This window comes from Zosterops lateralis (genome assembly GCF_965231275.1).
Source record: "Zosterops lateralis genome assembly, chromosome: 5".
In the NCBI taxonomy this organism is placed as follows: domain Eukaryota; kingdom Metazoa; phylum Chordata; class Aves; order Passeriformes; family Zosteropidae; genus Zosterops; species Zosterops lateralis.
In genome coordinates, this window is record NC_139766.1 from 22,514,045 (window position 1) to 22,540,751 (window position 26,707).

Here is a 26,707-nt window from a genome sequence, read left to right on the forward strand (position 1 = left end):
CACTACACTCAGGATTATCAAGGCAGCACCAAACCTTCACACTGCCTTGCAAACTTCTTGTCAGTCTCTAAGTCCACTTTAAAAGCCCATATACACAGAAGTCAAAATGAAACTGTCTAAGGAGATTCAATGGTTTACTAACACTATTTTGAAATGTCTTTCAATATAATATTATGGTGCATAATCTTATAACAGGCATTGCTTGAGGCTTGCTAAAAGCCTTTTGTAGGCTTGTTGTTTCTAAAGAAAATGGAGAGATATGTTTATCTGACTGCCTTCAGTCCCTTTCCACTTAAACCATATTTAAAATTGTATCAGCTTTATGTCAAGAAATTGAATGACATAAACATACGGTTTTTTGTATTTGAATTAAATGGCAGAAATGCCTCACTGAAGAAAATAGTTTAAAAGGTAGACTGGTTTTAACTTTGTAGATTTTTAACAACAAAACAGAGTGGGAAAAGAGGATGTAAAACCTGTGAAATAGACATAATTTAGTATAAGGAAAAGGAAATTATGTAATCTGAATTCTTAATTGCCTTAGTTGGAGCATGCTCAGGCTCTTCCATCTTCACACATGATTTTTCTTCCAGGAAATCTTCAGTATTTATTTATATTGAAGGCAAATCGTCTGGGCAAGGGAGAGCCAGCTCTGCTTCAAGAAAGTGATATCTAATAATTGTTGTGGGGTTGTCTTAAATACCACAGTTATATCGTCCACTATTCAGGGCTTTAGATATACTTCTGAGCTGCTTGAAAGTTTGAGAGTGAAGGAAATCACTTGGCTGATGTTTTTGATACAAATTCCGATACAAATCCCTCTCTTGATAGACAGGATCCTTCATGTGCCAAAAGAAAAAGTCTAGAAATCAATGGTACTCACCCTCTTCCCTATAGCTTCAGCTGATCCCCTTAAAAAGAGCCCAGTTAAATACCAGTAGGTCTGAAGTAGGGCCACTGACAGCATGTGCCCGGTCACAAGTACCGCAAGAAGCCAAGACTATACAGTTCCGGGGAAAATGCCATAGGAAGAACCAGACCCCTAAATAGGACCTCTGTGCAACTCCAGGGGATCAAAAGGTCTCTAAAGCCTGGATATTGCTCCATGGAAAGAAAATACGGACCTAGCAAAAATCAAGCTGTAGAACAATTTTCCATTGCCATAGAGAAATGAGCCCATGAGGCCTGACTTTACCTACAGGTTTTTATAACTCAAAATACATTTTTTCTTTCAAGTGTTCAGTGTTTTAACATCTTTGTTTTAATTAGTTTAATCTAATTGTATTTCAAGGAAAGTATTTATCTTAATGTAACACAAGACATATTCATCTCTCCTGTGCAGGAGAGTTAAGGATTCACATATAACATAAGGCAAGGAAAAACCAGCCTGAACTGTGGTGTGAAAATAGCTAGGTGATAATGGCTCCTGGGCAGCAAAATATTTGAAAATCAGTTTTTGCTGTACCTGTCTCCTAAGAACTTGCAAGTCTGCTGCTTTTCACCTATTGTGTTCTTATTTGACAGTATCCCATCTGCTTTACTCCTTCGATTTTTAATGCCTTTGCACCTATTAGTTTATTTGGTCTCTCCTTTGTCAGCTAGCACATGTGCTGAATGAGTGGGGGCAAGCCAAAGCTTACTATGGACAAAATATACCTCTTTTTCCTCTCACATCAGCATTTTCCCCTTCCTTTTGACAAACCCTCTATTGTCACCATTACTTAATTTTGCAACACAAAAAAGCCTCATGCTTTCATTCACATCACATTCACTAAATTTTCATCAGCATAAAGGATAGCTAGGTTTTCTTTGTCCGATGGCTTTTAGCATTCACCCACACTCAAAACATTAAAACTTCATCTTAGTACTCACAGCACTGCTTTCTGGAAACTCTAATAAACATCTGTTCAATCTCCCTCTTTATTCAAATCACATCCTTCCCTCAAACCTCTACAGTACTTTCCTCTACATTACCATACCAGATCAGGTCTGGTCTTAAAGGTTTATCATCCTAAATTATCCCTTGGACCTTGCTTCCTGTCACAACAACTTAGTCAGAAACGCCTATTTGTCTCCTTCTCTTGCTACTTTTTCACACTCCCTCCACACTGCCCACTCTGCTAAAAAAAAAAAGGAAAAAAGCCTTCACACTCCAATATGCCATCCCCCTCCCCAACACACGCACTCTCATTCAAAATCCTCCCAAGATCTGCTTCTGGTGAATCTTAATAAAGGTCACAGTTCTTCAGCCTCAATGTTAACCTGAGAGTATCCTGAAGATCTAAAGGGAAAATTTAGGTACAAATAGGCTTTTCTTTCCATTCTGCCAGAGCTTCTCCCTGTAGTCAGCTTCTCTGCTCCATCCTCATGTCCTCTGCAAATGATGCAGCTCTCACCTTTTCTGTGCAGTTGTTACTTTGCTGATATATAAATCATTTCAGAAGAACTTCTGAAATGCTGCTTGTCCTGTCCCAAAATGGATTTGTGATTTAGCTAAATTGTTATAAAGTTCACTTCCATAAATGGCACTGAAGTTCTCAAAACCAGAGATGAGACTTCTTCCCACTTCTCTTGAGATACAACATGTGTTTTGAGCCCATCATGTCTATATTTTTCCCTCCCTTTTTTTGCATTTTATAGTGATAAAGCTTTTTTTTTTTTTTTTAAGAGACATACAGCTATTACATAGTAAATGGGAAATAAAACAAGATATAAATCAAATTACATTCCCAGCTGCAGAGGTAGATTCTTAAAACTTAGACCAACTGATGTTCCAGAAAGATTAGGAGAAACAAGCAAGTGATCCATCAATAAAGGGTAGACATTAGCTTTAGATTAAATAACTGTATGTTTAATTTTACTGAAAAAAAAAAAAATCAGTAAACAATCAGGTGATCAGTGAGAAAATACAGTCTTGGACTACAATGTATAGAGTATTATGGGTTCTTTTCAGTCTTCCAATATGAAAGCTACTAATGTCTACTAAGTCTGAAGTGAAATATGTCCTTTCTCATTCGCATTGTAAATGCCCACAGCTACTCCCACAGCCAACACCAAGAGCAAACCTGTAGAGCAATTCAGAATAGATTTCCTTGCTGCAGCAAATTCAGTGCCTGCTGTCACTGCAGCAGACTTTTGTAAAGTGTTACTCAACTCACAACTTAAACTGATTTTGAAATAATCCTATTATATATTACAATTAAAATCCTGTAATAAGGTCCATTGTTTTTGCAAATCTATGAATTCTCTATAAATTTCCTAATTAATATTTGGAAGCCACTTTCCTGTTCATTCTCATCAGGAATAAGTAATGTGAATTACCTCAGTCCTCCCACAAGTTCCCTAGAGAGGCACAGAGGGCCCCATGAGAGAGTGCTTGTTCACCTTCCTGAATGGACAGCCATTGAAATGTAATACAAACCAAAGAGTACGTTCCAAAAAGAGGATTTCATTATCTCTTTAATCACATTCTGATTCACAAAAGTTTTCTGTTTCTCTTCCTGCTAAAAATAAATGCTACTACTTTACTACTGGATTTTGGTTCAGAGGAGCTACTGAGACCTTATTTAAAGGAATTATTCTCATGCATCAAAGATTTTGCTATGAAACCAACTGTAATGACACGATTGAAGGTAAACAGCATTGCACATCACATTTCCTCACAGAAATAGTTTCTGAATGTTTTCCTTCACTTGTAACACACCTAAAATTGTTTATACTCAGAAATCATTGGTAAGTCAAATCAGCAGCTAAATTGATGCTGTGAGCAGAGTCAATACAAAAGAAAGTATTTCTTTTTTGCATGAGCTTTCTGCAGCCATTGGACCACTTTTAAAGATGCCCTCATCAAGAACACATGGATTCAATACACACATCTGTCACCCTGATTCAAAAGACTTCTAATGATCTTGTTTACATACTTTTAGTGGAGTCTCTCATGAACGTGACATAAACAAAAGTAGATTGTTTTCATACCTCTCTGTGATGGACTGCTGAATTGTCCACTGGAGTCAGAGAGGTATTTCTCTCATCTACCAATCTTTGACCAAATTCCAAATCCTATAAAAACCCCAAATCGTAATAAACGTCCTTCTTGTCCTCACTTCAACCTGAGCAGGTGCGTGTCGTTCTTTCATGCAGTAAACTGCAACACACATCCAGCCTTGTTTTCACAGAAAAACAAGTAACAGAGCTATTCTAAATAGAAACTTATAAAATATGGGATTTGTCTTAATTTATAGCCTTATATTCCATTTCAGTCTGGGCAAGATCTGAGTGAATGGCCTGAAAGGTCAAGGCAGGTTCAAGTTGGATATTAAAAGAAGATTCTTCACCCAGAGGGTGGTTGGGCACCAGGACAGCTCCCCAGGGAACTGGCCATAGCACCAGCCTGGCACAGTTCCAAAAGCATTTGGATAATGCTCTCAGGCACAGGGTGTGAACCTTGGGGATGGTTCTCTGCAGGGCCAGCAGCTGGATTCAATGATCCTCTCCAACACAGCTTATTCTGCAACTTAGGCACATCCAAGCAGTTGAGTAAGACATACTATTCCTTATGGAAATCTGCAAAACATATTTTCCTGGTTGTTCTTTCATCACCAAAATGAGTGTCTGCCATGCATAAGCTGCCCACCTGCCACAGTTTAACCCCATTGGCCACCAAGCCCCACAAAGCTGCTCACTCTCCCACCTTCAGGATCAGAGAGAAAATCCAAAGGGTAAATAGTAAAATATTTATGGGTTGAGATAAAGAAAGTTTAATAGGGAAAGAAAAATCTGCACACACAAGCAAAGCAAAACAAGGAATTAAGTTACTGCTTCCCATAGGCAGGCAGGGGTTCAGCCATACCCAGGACAGTAGGGTCCCATCACAGGCAGCTGTGAGTTGGGAAGACCAACACCATCACTCCAAACATCCCCCCCATTGCTCCTTCTCCCCACTTTATACACTGAGCATGGTGTCACATGGTCTGGAATATCCCTTTTGTCAATTCATGTCACCTGTCCTGGCTGTGTCTGCCCCCAACCTCCCACACACCCCCAACTTGTAGCATGTCATTATGAAAAGCAGAAGACAACTTGGCTCTGTGATCAGCAATAACAAAAATCTCCATATAAATCAACTCTACGTTCAGTACATATCCCATGTACCAGCTACTGTGAAGAAACTTAACTTTCCCCCAGCTGAAACTAGCACACCACCTCATAACCCCTTCAGTAGTGTCATGAGGCTACCAGATGTTTGCAAGAAAGAAATGCCAGTAAAACCATTAGAACAATTTGGTTACCTGTTGACTTTCTTCCTCAAGGTCTTAGACACCTCTGAAAATGAGGGGAAATGGCCATAAACCTAATGAGATTTTCTAGTAGATAAATTATCTGCAGAGGGGGACAGTATCACTCCACAACTAAATAAATAAGAGAGCAACAATTCACTTAAAGAAATGGGCATTCCCTCTCACATTAATCTACAGTGAACAGGCATTTATTATGCTTGACTTTTTTTTTTAAAAGAAATGCAAGCAGCTGGTTGCTATTTATTTTAAGTACTCAGCATGAAGTTTTCTATGAAGTGACTGTCTCCTAACAAGACATGAAAGCAGCAGGTGTGGAGACCTGCTCTTCTTTCTCCTCCCAGCATGTAGTAATGTTGAATGAAAAAAACATTGTAATTTAGAGCTTACAACATTAGAACAACAAATTTTACTCTGCTCAAAGCTAGACAACTTAAAGAGGAGAGACTTTACATCTCTTCAGGTACTTTCACTTCAGTGCCTTTTGAGAACAGACCAAGAAAAGTAGAGCTACAGCCCTTTTTCCATTGTTATTCCTTGGAGCTTATGGCTTTATACAGCATGGCAGGTTTGGAGAGAGAAAGCAGGAAAAATTGGTAGAACAGGGAAGATCAGTGTCTTTTAGGGCAGCGCTAGGATTTGTGATCTTTTATACAGGCTAAGAGACCACTGCATGGTGCCTAAGCCACACACAGGAGAGGGGCTGAGTGCCCCTGGCTCTGCTGTGGGCAGCTAAGAGCACATCCAGGAACTGTGAATAAGCAACTCTCCAGCAAAGGAAATTTGATCTTGAGACAAGTTTTTTAATAGAGATTGAACAGCCTTCAAAAGAAAATGACACTTGAAATATTCCAATTTATTAATGACAACAATCATATTTGTGATTTTCTTCTCTACAATGCTTTAGGCCATTAGCAATGGACACAGGAGGACAGCTCTGACATGCCATGGCAACACTGCTGATGTTACAGATTACATGTTCACACAAAGGCATTGTATAACATTGCTCCTGGCAACAGAGACAGCAAAATCTACATCACATGCCTACAGTCACATCCTGTAACCACTGGAACATGAGAAAACACAAAAAACCCAAGAAGCTGTCAGACAACTACTGCCACAGCTCACATCACACAAACAAATGCTGCCTGATGTCACAGCAGATCGCTTGTGAAAGAAGGATTATCCCTACAGTGTAAATTCAAACAGCTTTGATCTGCTAGAGCAATGTACTGGGCTGAAATTCAAAAGGAAAAAGCATCTTCTCTTTAGCTTTGTTACATGTAGAGTTATAATCAGGACTTCATAAAGCTTTATATTGGCCATTTACCATTTCTTTAAGAGCACCCAGCCACAGCATTACTAATGCAGCTTCCCTCTTACTTTGTCTCTCGCTTTGAAAAGGTTTGCAGATTACTAATGATACAGCTTTTCCTACCACGGAGCTTCTGTTGTCAGCTACAATTTCACAGCTATCCACCTGCTAACACTTCATGTTGCAGGAGTTCTGTAGATGCATCTGTGTCTTTGTCCATCTCCTGTTTCTGTTCTGTATCCTGTATCTGGTCTCTTACTCTTTTTCATGGCACTTTTTACTTTCAACAACATAGCATATTCCAACAAATTTTTACAAGCCTTTATTTTCACAGCTCAGTCCTTTCTACAGAAATTATAAAGAGCAATATAATTACTTATACATTGATTATAGCATAAGTCAGCCTGACCTTCACATCAGATGTTTCCCAGCATCCTTATTAATTACCATTTATTCATGGTCATAGCTATGAAGCTTCAAGTAATTAATATTTTATGTTTTGCTGTTCCACTCCGGTAAGTTAGTCTTCCCTTTCGCTTTTCAAATCTGTGGCATCTCTATTGGAAAGTTTCAGGTTCAGAAGAAACTATCTTTATTTCCTCTGCAGTAATCCCTCCTCATCCCTCACATTATCTTTATGCTCTACCTAAAAGGTGTATACTTGGTAGATTTTCAGACACAAAAGGCACTTTTTTCTAGGAACACAGAAGAACTTTTATAGAAATCTCATATTAAATCTTCTGTGTTTCTTGCCAATGTCATTACAAGGTCTCAAGCGCACAGGGACAAGAATCCAGGCATGTGATAACACATAGCAAGGTCCAGGTACTATCAATCCAAGAGGTTCATATTTTATTGTTCCAAGTTCCAGTGCTGATACTAAGACATATTCAAAAGGTTCTACCTAGAACAGGTTCATGTATTTATTTGTATTTTAAATATGATATAATTTAAAGATATAATGAAGTTTGTTATGGCAGAAACTATGTCTCAGCTCTCAGCAACATTTTACTTACAGAGCAACTGTGAAAAAAGTTTCAACTAGGAGAACAGCCAGAGGAATCTGTCATAAAAGTCAAAATTCTTTATAAAACAAGCCATATTGTTCTTTATATTGGTTACAAAACAATTATTACATTTTAGTAAGTGATTAAATCAGACAAATATGAAAGAAAAAGCATCTACTTGTGAGCAAAATAATTCTCAAAGCAAGTTTGATTTGAGAAAATTAAGAAGGATAGTGGACATTGCTGAGCATGACCCCTAGACTATTCAATCTGTAATAAATATAGGAGCAACATGATTTATTCATAACATGAATCAAGAACTCAAGCAAAGAATAAGAAACAGAAAGAAGATTACAGTAGCTGAAGTCATGAAAGTCCCAAGGGCTCTATGATAAAATTTGGCTTGACATACAGTATCTGTTCTGTGAAATGAGATTACTCAAAGTGCAAACTGAAACAGTGAAACACAGTAAATGTTCATTACCCTTATGGCTTCATAATAGTTCAAACAGCTTAAATTTCCTTCTTTACATCTCTTACAGAGTCTGAAAAGCAACAAAACCTTGTACTTCCAAAGAAAGTTAAAATGATGTAGTTTCCTGTTTTGAACATTACAGTCAACTTTCAAAGTGTTTAGAGGTGATAAAATCCCTATCTTGACCTCCCCTTCCAACACAATATCCCAGTTCTACAGCATATAGCAGATAATTGGTTTTCACCAGCAGTGAGGTTTAAGTACATTCCAAAATTAAGTATGCCAGGGTTTCCACCAAAAAGGAAAAAATACTTGCATATTCTCCTATTCAATAGGACTTATAGACTATTCTGTCTTCTGTAAGCATTAACATTTATTAATTTATATTCAGGTTAATTTAGTGCTTACCAGACTTTTTTTTTTTTTTTTTTTTTTTTTTTTTTTTTTTTTGCCTTACCCACAAGTAAGTGTAGCAGTAGAAGCAACACATGCCCTTAGTTGCAAATGAATTTGCTCATGCACAGTTAGGGCCATTCCAAAAGCCAGTATCCTGTGTATCTTATGTTATGTGGATTTTCAGGGGTTTTTTTCTGTAAGCTGCCTTATGTAGGTTTATTTATTCATTTTTGAAATGAAATTACATAACAGTCACCTAATGGGAACGTACAAACAAGATGGACCCAGACTCCTCTGCAAAGTGCACAGAAGCAAATGAGTTATGAAAAGGGACGTTCTGTTTAGGTACAGGAATTTCAGCACAGCAGTGGTCAAGTACTGGGATAGGTTGCCCAGAAAGATTGTGGAAACTCTGTTCCTGGAAGAAATCAAAATTCACTTGGACAAACCCCAGATTGTCCAAGTAAATTTTGAGCATCTCCAGCCTCATGTTGTTTAAACAGGGTTCAAAGCAACCTGCACAGTTCCTTTTCAAACTAAATTATTCTATGATTCTGCAACAGACAAGCAAGATGAAAGACCATCTTGGTCCATAAAGAAATTAAATACCTGCAATCTAAGTAAAAAATAGGCCACAGTATCTCAAATTCTAATTTTTGAGTTAGACTTCCCTGAAAATGTACAGCACCTTTTTCATAATCCTTCAAAGAACAGCACATGTGAGACATTATCACACTCTAAAAATCAGACCATAGGGCTTGCTTTCTTTACAAGTTAGCTTTCATTCAGTCTTTCATTATATTCTTGTTGATGTTGAAATAAGTAACCTATGGCTTTTAAATAGCAAGTTAAAAAGGCCTTGCAGGTGGTGATTATTTTTACTCATGCTGGCTTTCCACAAGGTGGATGCTGACAATTCCTCAGTACTTTGCAGCAATGATCCTCTCTAAAAATATAAGACCCAAACTACATAACACCTACACAGTCATTTCCTGATACCTAATGGTGAAGCTGTTATGCAAATGGTGAGGTTGGTTTATACAACAAATAATTTTGGCTGAAAAAAACCAGTTACATCAAAATTTTCTCAATAGTTGGACAAGGCTGCATAAGTATGAAGAAGCAGTATTAGGAACAGGCTCTCAAGCACATGGTTGGGAGCAGTGGGTTAGCACCTTCACTCCAGCAATTCAACATCTGGTACTCTGTGCATCCCAACCAGCCACAATACATCAGACAACAGCCCAGAGAAATACAGATCCTGAAAATGTCATTGGCTCAGTTCTCAGTCTTTGTCCTGCAATCATATAATACCTCAGTTCTCTTGAGTTGAACAAGGAAAAATCTTTCCAGCACAAAACTTTCTACAGTATAACAAAAATTGAGTCACAACTGGCAAGACAGAAGTTTAGGCACTGCCAGTAGATTCAAAGATATCTAATGATTTTAATGAGATTCTGTTGTTGTAGTTCAGAATACTAATCACTTTTCACACTGAAGAGAATAGCCCATGTATGCCCAGAAAAGCAGCATGAGCCAATCATAACAAACCAAAATAGCAAAGTTAAATTTGGAATTTCACAGTGATTCATTGACCTGCCATTTTCAAAAGAGCCTTTGAACAGATGTCATTGCTAAGTCATGTTAAAAGAAGCAAATATTATAGGAATGCTCACTTTGCTGCCTTATACAATTGAATCAAGCCATATGTGCTATAGTGGCCCTTAACCAATATTCTAGCCACTTAATAGGTACTAAAAACCATCCCTGATTAGTTCTCTGAGGAGATCCTTCTATAAGATACACCTCTAAGAGGGGCTCTCCAGACAGTTAGACAAAAGTAGGAAAAAAATAAAAAAAATAAAAAATAAAAAAAATAAAAATACCACCCAAACTTGTTTAAGATAGGAGTTCTGATTGTTGTTTTGTTTTCCCTTTCCTGTTCACAGTAAGATGGGAATGAATCACAGTGAGTCACCTGATCCAATCCTCCAGCTCAAATAGGGTCATCCAAGAGTAAACAGCACAGGATTGTGTCCAGATGGTTCTTGAATATCTCCAGTGAAGGGAACCCCACACTCTCTCTGGACAATCTGTTCCAGTGCTTGGTAACCCCACAGTAAAGAAATTCTTCTTCATATTCAGGTGGAACTTCCTGTGCATCAGTTTCTGCCCTTTGCCTCTTGTCTTATTGCTTGGCACCACAGGACCCTGGCTCCATCCACCTGCCATCCTTCCTTCAGATACAGACAGACACTGATGAGCTTCCCTCTCAGTTGTTTCTTCTTGAGGCTGAACAGGCCCAACTCTCTCAGCTTTTCATCACAAGAGATGCTTCAGTTGCTTCATCACCTTTGTACCTTCCTCTTGGATAATACAAAATTTAGACTAGAAGAATTATGTGAATATTTGGACTATGTTCTCTAAAGACTAGAAATATCTTCCTGACATTAAGTAGGGAATTGCATCTTCAAAAGAACCATAATTCTTAAGAATTTCTACTTTCAGAGCACAAATTTCAGTCTTCTTGTAGATACATAGATTTGATGACTTGATTATAATGCCCAAAAATAGACTCTGTTTAATGACAGTGATGGAAAGGCACAATCTTATCTTTAACTGTTTCCAGATCTGCATGACTGTCTTAATTAGCATTGGAGCATTCAAACTTGGCACCCTGGGGGTTTCCTGTGCCTTTCTCAGCAACAAATTTATTGCTTTTTTCACAAGACTGTGTTTGCATATTTTGCTAGAACAGGGACAATTATGGGGTCATGAGGGGTTGCACAACATAAAGCAGTTTAATCTGTATTTTCTAATCTCTGAAAGCAAAAAGAAGAGAATATTTTATTGTTAACTCCACCCATACTGAGACTGAAAACTCAATTGGCACAGTAAAACAAAATTATGATTCCTGTTAGCAACAGGTAACTCCAAGAAGTCACCTGGATTTCTTCCAGTTATTCTAATACTCAAGAATACTTAACAGGTTGTTATTGTGTGGGGACTTTTTCTTTAAACAAAATATTTCAGTATTTCCCAGTGTTGGATGATGAATCCTAAAAGTTAACACATTTAAAAAAGGATACAGAAACATTTTTTCAACACTCTGTCAGGAATATTTTGGAAGCCAAATGAATTTAAGAGAGTAGGGGAGAAACAAATGCTATTACTGAATTACTCCACACAATTTTATTTCCAAGTACCTTCTAATCTTTTTCTCTGAACTGCAACTGCCCATTTTTCATATTGCCACAGGAATGGAGTGTGAGAGTAGCCCATCTCCCCACTTTCTTTTGCTGTGCAATGCTGCTAAGGCAGCCAATTGGCTCTGAGATAAATCAGATTGAAGGTCAGTGCGCAGGTGATACCAATGTAAGAGTGAGGTAACAACAGTGACCCCAAGGTAAGAGTTCAAGGAAAATGCAACATTTTAATCCCTTCACCTCCCATCTTTGTTTTCAGATTCTTTTCCTGAGCATGGTGTTCCTGCTCTCCTGCAGGGCTGGATGAGCCGAGACATAGCCCTTCAGCAGACCACACTTCTTTTCCCTCTGGGAGGTCTGGCAACTGCAGGTCCTTGGAGACATGATTTTATCCCACACAACTAAAGTCTTGTGATTCTGCATTTCCAAAGGATTATTTTGGCCACATGTGAAAGTTATCACAGTAATGGTGGTAATCAGCAAAAGTTACACAAACTTACATTTCTTCCCTTTTTTAAAAATCACTTATTGCAACTCAGCTCAAAGCCAAAAAATGAACAAATAAATGAATCCTGTTTTTATTACTTGCTAACTTCTGGAATACTATCAGAAAATCTTTAGATAGATTAAATGTTCAGATATAAAATTAATTTACTGAGTCAGGCATCCATTTCAGGAAGTTTCAGTAATACATTAACTCATTTCTCATTCTGAGGTGAATATGTTTTTCTTATGAAATAATTATTATGTAGGTATAATCCTGATGATACAGAATCTAATCTTAGAGGGGTTATTTTGGGCATCTCCAAATTTGATTACATAGTAATTGTTAGACCATTAAAATGAAATATTACTTTCAGGCTCCATTCAGGCTCAAGTTTCGTTCCCTCAATTCCTTGCACAAGATAAAGTTCTAAACCAACCTGTATCTAATAAGTCTTTGTCTAGTCTCAATTATCTATGAAAGCAAGCCTACAATAACATCCTAAAGGGAAGAAAAGCCTGTCTCTCCACTGAGGAAAATGCTACAAACACACACAGACTTGCTTTTTACAGCTATTTAAGAGAAATACTGTGGGAAGAATCTAATGCTCTAAATCAATGTAACAGCTTCATTAGGTCACAAATTTCTATCGAGCAGCACATGAAGCAATAAATTAATTGTACCCCAATTTCTGAAGATTGTGCTTCGATACATACCTAACAAATAGATCTGTAAACTTCTGACTTAAAATCAAATGAAAATTATTTGGATGCAGCTACCTATGTAGAACTCTGCAGTGAAGTGCTCAGGATATAGTGGCCTTAACACATTACTGTTGCACCCACCCAAAGTGTTTGCTTGCATTTTGAGAAGCATTAGCCTGCTGGCTAAAAAATACTAACCTGTCAAGACATGTCAATTTGGATTGTAAAGACAAGATAAATCCCTACAGCTACCCACAGCGTGTTGTATTCCTCCAGCTTCCTGCTGGACAAAACCTGCCACAGGCTCACATAGGTTCAACCACAGCTGCCAGGCTTCAGACAGGAACATTCAGGATATTAAAAATGTGTTTGAGTATCAAAGTCCAAGACTCTCAGAACAAAGGCAAGCCTTGAATGAACACACCCAAAAGGTTTTACTAGCAAAACAAAGCTTAACTTTGCTTTTTAGTTACTGATAATATCAAATAGATCACAACATCTGTGCTCACATGGTGCAGGAAAGACTTTACAGTGGAGTTTACTTCATTCTAATAACAGAAATTGTTTTTAGTGATCATATTTTTCTACACAACACTCCAGTTGAAAGCTCTTTTCCTTGAACCTGACATTCATTTTGTGACTGCCATTAGATAAAAGTCAAATTAAGTTTGAAAATAACATTGAATTTTTTATAATTGTAAGACCATGTTATTGCTTGTTAAGAAGAAGGAGCATGCTAAGAGTAGATGTCTCTTTCATCCTAACACTAGATTAGCCAAAGTTCATTTTCAGTCTTAACACTGCATTAAGAAGTTTTACACAAATATAGGACACCTGTGTTAAAATGATCCAGCTCAAGTAAAGCCAGTAGAGCTTTGGTTATAGAAATGTATTTGCTTTTAAAAATTAAATCTTACTAAAAATTTTCAACGCACCCGTCAGAAAGGTCTATTTTAATTCTCATATTGCTACCAACACCATTTCCAGAAGACTTCTAGCAATAATGCATCCCCTTGAAAGTAATAAATACTTTTTATAATTTCACTAGGAATTTTTTAATCAAACATAAGTTTAAGTATTTTTTAATTGATATGTCTGGGGATGGTAAAGAGAAATGACCTTCAGCAGCCCTATTTGCACATAAAACTGATCCATTTACCATAGTTAGCATAAGTAAAGTTTTACTTATACTAACTTACATTACTGATATAACTGATTTATATGACAACTTATATAACTGATTTACTACTGCATCTCATATTATCAAATAATTTATCATTTGTGTAAAATAAAGCCAGTAAAGATTTACTCATCAATAGAAAGTACATTCTTGCCCCACACACTCACACTGCCTTTATCAGAAAGAAAAGAACAGTACTCTGCTCAACCACAACCCCACACCACTCCAACACTCAAGAAGGCCTTATTCACAGCAAGAAAAAAAATTCTCTTATTTTAAAGTGACAGCAAAGCAGCTTTTAAAGTTGGTAATCTCTTGGGCTAAGCTGAATTTCTACTTAAGCATTCTTTTGTTGGATCAGATTCTCATTGAAAGAATCAGGGAAATTTTTAGAAAAAAATGTAGCCGCATAAGGAAAAAACTACATGTCATGAGTTGATAAGGAAAAAAAATATATTTTACGTGTTATTTAGAAGAAAGAAGAGTTTAGGGCATATCTGCAGAACAAGAAGCCAAAATTAGCACAGTACTCCCCTGAATACACCTTCTGCTTCTCAACAGGACTATTTATCCCAAAGATTATGTACTGTGATGCATCTCTAAGTTTGATCATCTAAGCACCTTCATCCAAAGCTCCACAGGGACAGTGCCTCATGTTATGTAGATATAGCCTAAATGTCAGCATCTGGAAAAGAGATAACACATTACAGGTATTTGTAAAAAGAACAGCAGCTTTATTCACTGTTTCTTCTGATAAACCAACACAAGGATCTTGCACCAGGTATAGACTGGAAAATACTTCTTTTTCAGAAAGCTGCAAGGACTAAGCATGGATATAGTCTTTGCTCCCACCAAAGGTCACAGTATTTATCTTTTTTTTAAACATATAATTATGCATGACACAGCAAACATGAGTTTGTAGGTTAACAACTAATGATTTTTCCTAGTCATAAAATAGTAGAAACACTGTAAGGCCTTTGGCAATGAACCATTCAAAAGCAGAAAAGTGGCCATACTCCAGGAGCTTTAAGATACCATATAGAGCATTCTGCATGTGGTAAGAGAACAAGGAATACATTAAAACATATTTGGTATTCTAAAAGTATAATCAAATTTACAATAATTATGAGACTGTCCACAAACAGCGTGTTTATCATCGTGACTGAAAGTCACACTACATTACGCTTCCTTACAAGTTCCTTTGATCAAGCTTCTTTCTGTGAAATCTTCCCTAACAACCTTCTGCAAATTGACTCAAAACTATTAAATTGAGATCAATAATACAAGACACAAAGATTAAGAAATTTAGCAATGTTTGCATGATATCAGCTTCATGTGACAGAAAAAGCTCACCTTTTTCCTCAAAAGCTCACCTTTTTCCTTACTCTATCTTCAAAGTATAGTAAATTTAATATATACTTTCTAAAAATCATAGTATTTGCTAGATAGAATATATTTTCTATACGGGACAAGAGGCTATTTCTTAGCTCTACATTCACACTTGATGTTAGGTTCTGAAACAAGTATTTGGGATTATCTTTCATTTCTACTATACATCTATACAAGTCTGGCTAAGAAAAATAAACCAAAAACCTTTCTGATTGCCCAGAGAAGTTGAGGATTTCCCATCCTTAGAAGTGTTCAAGGCCAAGCTGGATGAGACCCTGGGCAACCCTGACTAGTGGAAGGTGTCCGCACCCATGGCAAGGGTGTTAGAACTAGACAATATTTTGTCCCTTCCAACCCAAACCATTCCATGACTCTACTGATATATTTTGTTAGCAAACAGTTCACTGAATGCCACTCCCATAAGTCACTTGGATCAGTCATCAGCTTCTGAAGGTTCAGTATGAGCATTAGACACAGCCTCTGGACATGAATATAGCACTGGAACAGATTCATTAAGATTGTTATGGAATTTCCAGTCCTGAAGGCTCTCAAGATTTGGCTAGACCACACAACTGAGCTGACCACAATCCTACCCTGAACATGAGCTCAAACTAGATGACCTACCCAGGTCCTTTCTAACAGGTCTTCCACAATCCCAAAAATGCACAGTAAAGAATTTGATGCAGAAACTTTATGATGGAGCTTATCCATGAAAAATTCCAATAAGATACACTCTTGTTTTTAATTTCTGATGGGGTACACATTTTCAGTACATGATTCTGCTCGCCCACGTTAGTTTCCAAGCTCCTCAAGAGCATACAAGCCATTATCTTTTACTATTCCAGTCAACTGTTTTCTCCTAGCAATAATCATCAAGCTCCAAGACACTGCTGCCTATGTTATTTTTAGTGTGAGTCTCAATAGTCTCAAGTGCACTGGACTCTTGAGGGAAAGCACTTAGCTCGCTTAAGGGAAAATTAGTTAAGTGTGCAATATTGCCTGGAAAAGCCTGTCTGGCACTTTTGTATGGGCAGCTAACTTTCAAATGCCACTTTGACTGGCAAAATATTTGAAAAAGTCTTTCCATTTTATTTATGCTCTTTGAAACAAATGTCATGAATTCTTTTCAAACCTCAGCTTTGATCACCCTAGTCTCCACAATCAGCATATCCTGTAGCAAATATTTTAAACCAAGTAAATGCCAACTAAATATACATGCACTCGGCTCTTTCCTGTGAAGAAATCCTGAATCCAAATAATTGAAAAGAAATACCAGCAATCTCAAATAATGTAATATTTTTTTAATCTCTAAGTTAACCTTTATTTGGCCTACATTTAAGATTTGCTTCTACTAAAAACAGGATTCATTCAATCTTTTTGTTGATACCACCATTCAGAAAGTCAGTCATAAATAAAACAGAAGTCAACAATTCTGCATAAATTACATAAAATAAATCTACTCATCCCTTTCTTTCAGAAATCAGCTTTTACTGATATAGAGTAGCTCCAACACAGAGAAAAACTTTACATGTCAAGAGGAACATGGAGAATGTCAGTGCTCTTGAAGAAACAGGCAGGAAAACAATACAGTTGTTCTACAAGTGTTCTTAAGGCTGTCACCCTTGCTGCCAATGGCAAAGAAAATTTTCAGGAAGCCCTTGCTAATAGTGAACAGAAGAATATAGTGAAGAGAAGAATGACATGAATGTAAAAGTCCTGGGGAAGGAGTATCACTTGTGTGCCTACTTCCTCTTACAAGTGAGCCTGCTGATGTGAAGCCAAAATTGTACAGGCCTGCAACAAGCTCAGAGAGACCAGAGTGACACTCTTAGTTGAGCTTTTTCCTCTAAGTCTTCTAGTTTTCATCAGTTAAAGACACCTAAGTGGTCTTAAAACTAGATGAAACTAGAACCTTCCAGTTGCAGCCTGCAATCTTGGAAAGATGAATTAGCATGTCAGTATTCAAATAATGCAGATTTACACAAGGCTGGAATGTGTTCAGCATTCAAAATTAATTACACCTCAACTGTTACACTTTCTCTCTTTGACCAAGTCTTTTTTGCGAAGAATTGCAAGACTATCAGAGAAACCAGCCCTGGAGCATTTAGAACTTTATAGATTCAATAAAAACAAGCCTGTCTCCAAATAAAAATCCACTAACCTCATGAAAGGCAATGGCTGCAGACTAGGATTGAGGAAATAGCAAGTATATGTAAGTTCTTTTCATCACTGCACATTGAAAGGATTTTGAAGCTTAGCCTATCAGTCCAGATACTCACATTGAAAACTTATTTATGCTTACATTTGAACTGGCCTTGCATGGCTTTTGGTGAACATGAAGGATTTCCCTCAACTTCAGCAATTTGTTGTTTAGCAACCTAAATAGGGTAGATAAATACAGCACCATTACTCACTGCCTGATTTTAAATTATTAAGGAAGTAAAAAATGTCATCAGGAACCCTAGAGTGCTTTCATGGAACCAAATGTCACCTCTTTCGATGCAGTTAACACTCTCTCTCCCTCATCAGACAATCTGCTTTGCAATACAATCACTGCTAGCACTTCACTCTGTCTTTGCATTCAAAAAACTGCTTTCACAAACCCTACTCTTTGATGGTAGTCACAAATTAGATTTAATTCATTTAAAAAAGAATTTTAAAAATTAAAAGGGTCACTTATCCAATCTATATTTATTAGGATCTTTTTCCCCAATGGACATTAGGGATAAAACTCCAAACAGAGCAAAGAATATGTTCTCTTCCAAAGAGATATGCTCTCTACGAATCAAACAGGCTGCTGGTTTAACTGTACTTGAAATTGTGGATTAAGTTATTTCTCAGTTAAATCTCAGTTTTTTAATATACACTGCTCCATATTTCTTCCAAGACAACTTTCTAATGCAAAAATAATAAGAATTAGGGCATTCCATAGCAGATCTTTCAGAACTACATGGTATCTCATGAAGAGAAAACACTAAACTTCATCCCACAACCATAAATAAAGCATCTTTTCTGATAGACCTTTGCAACACAGATCCTTCCCCCTGGCTAGGAAAGGATTTGTGAAAGGACATGCACTTCACTTTGTCATTATCAAGACAGTAATAAATTGGCAGTTAAGTTTCTAAATTAACAGATTTTATTAAGTTTGCATATTTGTATTAACTCCTTTGAAATACTTACCTGTGCAGAAAAATGTAGTCCTCAAAGCCTGACTTCCTTGAAAAACAGTATTAAGTAGGAATATTAATCATTAAAAGCAATAATTACACTATTAGAAAAAAGGCCCAAGGAAAGATCAGAAATAAGCACAAAATAGAGATTTTGTGCTCATACACACATATATACATTAAATATACATTTTACATAGTATACCATGTTATATACATTAGACAGCTAGAAGGTCTGGGATATAAAAATTCCAGATCTCAACATATAGTTATGGTTACAATACGCAAATGTGTTACAATGTGATCCTGTGTGATACCTACCCAGACAAAATCAAGTGAAAGAGCAACAAAATATTTTTGGTGGGGTTTTATTTGAGATTTAATATCAAATGTTGTTTTTTAAGCCTGTCACTTTCACAGCTCAGATATGAATTAGATTTTCAGATGAACATGCCTCAGAAGTCTGCTGTATGTCTTCTAATATCAGCATCACAACAACTACCTCTGTCACCTCACAGCAAGTCTATCGCAATGACGGGTTACAAGTATTTTAAAACACTCCATTGATGCTTCATTCACATTTCAATTAAGCTGATGGTACATCTTTAACATTTCCATATAATGCTTTTACCTTCACGATAGGACAGTTGTAAGGGCTTTAAACCATTTTTACGATTTTATTCTGGAACTCCTAAGTACCTGAATTTTTTTGCCCATGTGGTTTCAACATTTTTATCCTATTTAAACATAGCCAGTCAAGAAATGATACTATTAAAGCCTAAAGATACCTTCAAAATTCATTCAGAACAGATGAAAAAAGCTTATGAACATACAAACCAAAAAATTAGTTCAGGAGCAATACAAGAGAGCTACAGATCCAAAGAATAAATCTTGGGCCTTCCCCCAGTTCAGCATGGTCAAAAGGATTTCCTGTCTTTGCTCTCCATTTTATAGCAATAATCCCAACCTCCCTGGAGGACCTCTAATTTTATTTTTACTGACACCAGAGGAAAGGGAGACAGGTTGAAGGAAGAGACAGCAGGAAGCGCAGTTACCATCCCCTAGGCGCACCTCACCTGAGCACCTGCACACCAAGCAGGAGAGGCAGCAGGCGCCAGCAGCTGCTGCTTCACAGGCAGCCTCTCACCTATTTCACTGTTTTACTGTAATGCATGGTGAAATAACCTCCAGGGATTTTTACACCTTTAGAAAGGGGCATCCCTCAAGATCAAAGGACACTCTCTTAGACTTCTTTGCTGTAGTACATGCTTTCCATTTCTGTCTCCAGTTCCAGATATTCCAGGGAAGATAAAGAAGCACTTTGGGTAAAAAAAAATCTTTTGTGCATTTTTATTTTCTGCTGTTCTTGTCTTTTTTTTTTTTCCTAAACAAAAAATAGAAAAGTGAAAGCATAGATACAAGACAGCAAGTCAGGAGAAAGGACACCACCACCCTTCTTTATTCATACATTTACAATGATTTTAGCATGTACATCTGAAAGAAAACTGCACCAAGCAAGTTTCCTCCTCTTTAAATTATGTCTTACAGTAACACTCCTTCACTATACTAAATGTTGAACCTAAAAGCATTTCACGCTCTGACTCAAGCACAGCAGTGATGCATTTTCCACATTAAAAATCCTAATAGGAAGAGAGGCAAGCCTGCTGCTTTTAGATAATTCTATTTTTATTTCTTCTAAAAATCCATTTATCCATTTGACCCTTACTTGACTTCCACATAGCTAAGGTGTCTTCTTTCTTCTGCCTCCACGTCAAGTAGTATTTGCAAGTACTTTTGGAGGTATTCCAGCCGCAATACCATTAGGCTATAAACATTTAACTGTTGCTCACATATTTCTGAAAAGCAGGGTTCTCGTTACCCAAATCTAATTGGAAATTGCTATCACATCACAACTTGTAATTAATCACAAGAAGGCATGAAACCCACATTCAAATGGGAACTTTTCTATTTACATTTTCTGCAAACTCAGTTTGCTTGCGGACACACATTAATTAAACTTAAACAAAATAAAACCCCACTTTGAGATCCCAAATAGAACATAAAATGACCAACATTTGATCATTTCACTGACTAGGTGTCATGGTTTAACCCCAGCTGACAATCAAGTCACACATAGTGGGATGGAGAAGAAAATTGGAAGGGTTAAATTGAGAAAAAAAAATATCCTGAGTTTAGATAAAGACAATTTAACAGGTAATGTAAAAGCAAATCAATTCAAGTAATTCATTCACCCCTTCCCAAGGACAGATAGTTGTTCAGCCATCTCCATGAAGGCCATGCTCCCTCACACGTAGCAATGACTTGGAAAGATGTACACCATCACTCCAAACATCGCCTTCTCCTCCTCCCCACTTTCTGGCTGAGCATGTTGCCATCTGGACCATGCTTCATGGCACATCCCTGCAGTAAGTTGGGCTCAGCAGTGTTCCATCCCAGCGCCTTGTGCACCCCCACCCTCCTCACCAGAGGGGTGGGTGAGAAGTAGAAAAGGCTTTGCCCTGCTCAGCTGGGATGAAAACAGCCCTCATCCCTGTGTTATCAACACTGTTTCCAGAACAAATCCAAAACACAGCACCATACTTGTCACTGGAAAGAACATTAACTCCACCCCAGTCAAAACCAACACATTATGCTTTTTTTACTGGATACTTCCTCCACTCTCATTTGCTCCAGGGCTGTCACAGCACACTTCTGTTGAACTGCTGTATTCCAAGCATTAAGAAAAAACACCAGATCATGCATGTCTGTTATTGAATTGACTGAATTTTTTATTTTTACTATTTCATTTACTTGACACAAATGCCATTGGGCAATCTGGGGGAACCTTTGAGAATTCTGTTGCTTTTCTTTACAGACACACACTTGGTACGGTCTTCTAGCTCTCATAAAGACCACAACCTCCCAAGAATACAGTGTACATATAGTAAATCCAGCAAGAAGGAAGCTTCTTCAAAAAGCTGTCATTTACACAAATAGCTGCTGCAGTTATACTAAGGATATAATATTACAAGAGCTGATCATATCTAAAAATTAGGTCATGAACTCATCACAACCAAGTAATAAATAAATTCTTGGGAAAATATTGCATATAGTCATGGGTAGAGCAGGCAAAGAAAACTAATTGCTCATTCTAAAGCAGCTAGTCATTGCTACTTAATTTTATTAGTCTTCAGCATGATTCAGGACACAACCATGTTAGGAATCGTGCAGAGGCAACTAAATAAATTCACCAAAGCAGGCAATCTACAGCAAAGAGAGTTGCTAGCTGTTAAGAGGGACTTGGCAGAAGCTGTGGGGAAGATGTCATTCACTTTTGACTAGAAAAATGTCATAATTGTCACAATAGTTCCTTTAGATTTACTTGCATGCTGCGCAAATCACTTTACATGAACACGTGTCACCCTGATTCTTTAGCCTTCTGATTGTTTACATTTTTGAACTGGAGTTTCTCACATATGTAACATAAACAAGTATATTGTTTTCACATACCTCTCTGTGATGAGCTTCTGAATTGACCACTAGAGTCAGAGAGGTGTTTCTCTCATCTACCAATCTTTGACCAAATTCCAAATCCTATTTAAACCCCAAATCATAATAAACTTCCTTCTTTCCTCACTTCAACCTGATAGTGAGTGTGGTTCTTTTGTGTCCCCAACAGTGATACACATGTAACCACTACTACCTGTGAAGACAGGCCGCAAACTTATCAAACCGAGACAACTGCGGCAAATAACCTCTTTAACTTCTGATTTAAAGACTACCAGGTGAAAATAAATGAAGGACCAGGCTCATGATCTCTAGTAATACATTCCTTATTCAGCAACACTACAATTCTCCCTTTGTCATATTAAAACAGTCAGCTGTCCTTTCAATCCGGTTTTGAAAGTGCTCAAATCCATAGATATTATCTGTGAAGAATAGCTCTTACGTTGAAGTTGACAAGTTCTGTAAGAAAATCATGAATTCCTTGATACAGCTTAAGAGAAAGTGAGCACAAATATGTATAGCATAAATATAGCTCTTCACAGATCTATAAGGAGGAGAAATTATGTTTCCAAAAAAAAAAAAAAAAAAAATAAAAAGGCAACACAAAATCTCTTTAAATGCCTTTCCTGGAGTTTGATTCAGTACCTAGTGGTTAGTCCAGAAATGGCTTCATTCCCTATTTTTAAATGTTAATTCCTCTATCCTTACAAAAACAGCAGAAAATATCAGGAAGAGGTTTAGTCACTTGTAAGCCATTTCAAATGTAGAATGCAAGTGCTGCCTCATACAACCTAAAGATTAAACTTGCATGATATTCAAATGCTACTATAACAAAAAAAAAATGTAAAAATAGAAGAGACTTCATTTTATTTTCCCCACACCTCTTGTTTAATGTCAACAAAGTTGGGGTTTTTTTAATTGCAAGACAGAAGACTAATATGGAAGTCTAACTTCAGGTGTACATTGAAAAGGACAAGAAATATCCCACCAACTGGTTCTTCTCATGATAATATGCTTACTAAAAATTTAGTTGCAATATTAGTTAGTTCTCAGATTACTTTCTTTTATAATGATTTACTCTTAAGATAATATTTGGGTGAAAATATGAGTGTCTTTTGCTGATTTTAAAAAATAAAACTCTGACTAATGCTGTACTGTAGTGATCTAGCAGCTCCCAGCTGAAAAAATACAAGTCAAAAAAAATGCATTTCACTGTAAGCAAGAGTATAAGTGCTTCTCACCAGATTATTTATAATGTAGTAGAAGTGATAAGTGATTGCTTTTCATGAAGAGGAACTGAAATGCTAATTAGTACTTTTTAAATAAGTGTTTCAGTTTATATAAGTGTTTACTTGCAACAAAAAAGGACTAATATAACTCTCCTTTTCTACAGCTGCATTTAAAATTTCCACTATATTGTCTTTATACAGAACGTGTTTTTTCTTAGAAAGCCAATGTAGGGGTATATGCAATAATCTTTCTGTATTCCTAATTCTTGAACAAAAATAAGTCAGTGAAATCATGAATTATGCAATAGAGCTTAAAACCATTTATTCCCACTGATCTGCAGAGTTAAAATTCCCATTTTATTGTGCTTTCTTGTCCAATAAATTGGATTGATTTTCATATCATCAGTTAAATAAGCACATAACCATTTTGACCTCAAGCATATTATTTTTCACAGAATCTGCATTTATTTCCACAGCTACAGTATATTTTATATGACTACATCTATAGCTCTCTTCCTTACACTTTTTTCATGGACAATTTTATCCACAAACAATTCCACATGAGTGACCTCTTGATTGATATCCTGTTAAATATAGAGTGTCCCTGACCAAATGTGCTACTTTCCAAAGTATGTAGAGCACTAGTTTCCCATTTCTTTTTATTTCCTTTCTCCTCCTTAGCTCGGTAGGTCACTATATTAACCTCACACGTGATCTGCACACAAGCCATGCACAAGACATACATCATTTTCCAGACAGATGCAGACAAAACAATACAAGCATAACCCAAATTTGAACTAGCCATCAGAAACAGAGCTCAGCATGGTTTCCAAACCCAGTTAGTTTGGCTTGTGACAAAACTGTGGCATTACTGGCCTCCCACCAGCAAGCAGCTGAAAAGTGCAACCCCATCACAGCACCAGCCAGCACTGTAAATCCAGGTACTTACAATATAATCCATGCAAGGTCAGGGAGGACTACTACTTCAGCTCCACTTTGGATTAACAAAATAAAGTTATACAGCTCTAAAACATCTCAAATCCTATCTACAGAGAGCTCACATTTATTTGGAGGCCCTGGCAGTACTGTGCATATGGGAGCTGTTCTGTCAAGTCTGTTGTTCTTTCCGATTAATTTCCACAGAGATGCCAGTTCACAAGTGACAAACCATACATGCTTTGGTGCTCATCTGTCTTTGGTCTTAATCTTAAAAGCAAATCAAATACAGTAACCCTTCAGCTCAAAAGCAGTCTCATTTAATCCCATAGGTTTCCCTACAGACAGGAATCCCCTTTTTAATTTTCTAGTGGCTTCAGAACATTAAAGAAAATAACCCACCTGCACACCTTTCAGGCAGCAGTATCAGCCATTGAGGCAGCACTTCATGCATGGCTTTAAGACTCAGATTTCACCCTCCCTAGAAGGAGAGTAAGTGAACTATCATGTGTTGCATGAAGCTGGTTATTGCACTCTCAATGCATTCTTGACTAAAATCAGCACATCTCCCAAGAGGGAACAAAACTAAGCCAATATGCTTAAAATCTCAATACACATTACAAGGCCTTAGATAGAAAAGGTAAGCTTTAGAACCCAAGCCAATTTCAATTTGACAAATACCACCTGTCTCAGAAAATTCAAGTCCCTTCAGGTTCAGGGAAGTCAGCAGAAAGGTAAAAATCTAAATCTCTGTTCACCCTCCTTTCTCAGACACTAGGCTGACAACTTGAGGCTTAGACTTTAGTAGTTCCAATGATCAGAGGATTTCTATGGACAACCGCTTTGGAATGTAGGAAGAATATTTAATTCTCTTGGAAGTCAAACCAGTTAGAACCATCAGGAAAGAGTGCTTAGCAACAGATCTGTATAAAGAACTGATAATTCCATTTTCTTTAACCAATGACAGACAACCAGACCTTTTTATTACAAACTCTGGATCTCCCACAGGACCTGGCATACTGAGCCACAGCAAGGGCAAAGGTGTTTACATTTGAATACATTCATGAAATCTGAAGAAATAAAGTACAGAGATCACACAGAAGAACAAAAGAACACACAAGGTTGAGGACCACACGAAATGCATATTACATCCTTGCAAATTTCTTTCACTGGTTTACCATAAAAATATTTAAGTAAAAACAGAATAGTAACTACAGATTATTGCTGCTTGAGTCCACTGTATGCAACATATTCATTTCATTCTTAAGTTAAATCTCAGTGCTCACATTTGCAATAAAAGTCCACTTAGACAAACAAACTGTTTCACCGGCTAGAATTCTAAGAATAAATGCCAAACTTGAAAAATCAGGAGATTTCCACCACTGAACTTGGCACAACATGAAATGTATGAAGTCAAAGTTTTAATTGCTAGAAGTGTGAGCACACCTATTTTATTCCAGCTCACACAAAATCACTTATTTTTGAAGGAGCAGCTTCATCCTCAGCTAATTCACTGTTTAGCAAACAAGGTAGTGTATTGAAGCCAGCACAATTATACCCATCAACACTTATTCAAGATTTATATGCACATTTATATCAAGACTAATACAACCCTTAAATTTTCATGACTAGCTGCTTGTGATGAGGGCCTATTTTCTCTCTAGCTACACCACAATTCATGGGCTGCCATCTGGTCCTGTTAAAGCAGCCTCACAGAGACAGAAATAAAACAAACTTTCTTAGTTCATCTGCACAGCAAGAATAAAAGTAAAAACTGCTTATTCTACTCCTGAAGCTATTTTTAAAACTATTCATCTCAACATGCACATTACTTATCATTTGTATGATACACAACAGGCTTTATGCTGAAATGAGATTTTACTCTGTATTAGGTGATTGCATCCTGTGCAGAAAACTTGCTGGCTACCAAAAATTGTTTGCTGTTGTGCTTTGACTCAGTAACTGACATCAGGAGCATCAGTTTGACGTGAATATGTAGATATGTGAAAATATGTGTTCAAAACAAAACAGACTATGCTGAAAGGTCAAGTTTGACAGCTGCAAAGAAGCCTCAAGGCTCCTCTTCAAATCAAGCTTGAGTTTTATTCAAAGGTCAATATCACTGTGACCTATTTCAGTTTTCTTCACTAGAAGGATTCAAGAATGCTTTGAAATACAATTGGTCTAGGCATTTGGAGAAAAACTTAAAAGTTGGTAAAAAATTATCACTGCATTTTTTTATTATTATTATATTTTATTATACTACCAGCACAATGCCTGTTCAGTCTGTCAGTTCTTGTGATTTATAGGGCTTCTCTGTATCATATATTTTTCCATCAAAATTTAGAAGCAGTTTCAGTTCTAGAATGTTGCAAAAACCACTCTATCAAAGTGGCCAGTCAAATGAATACTGCC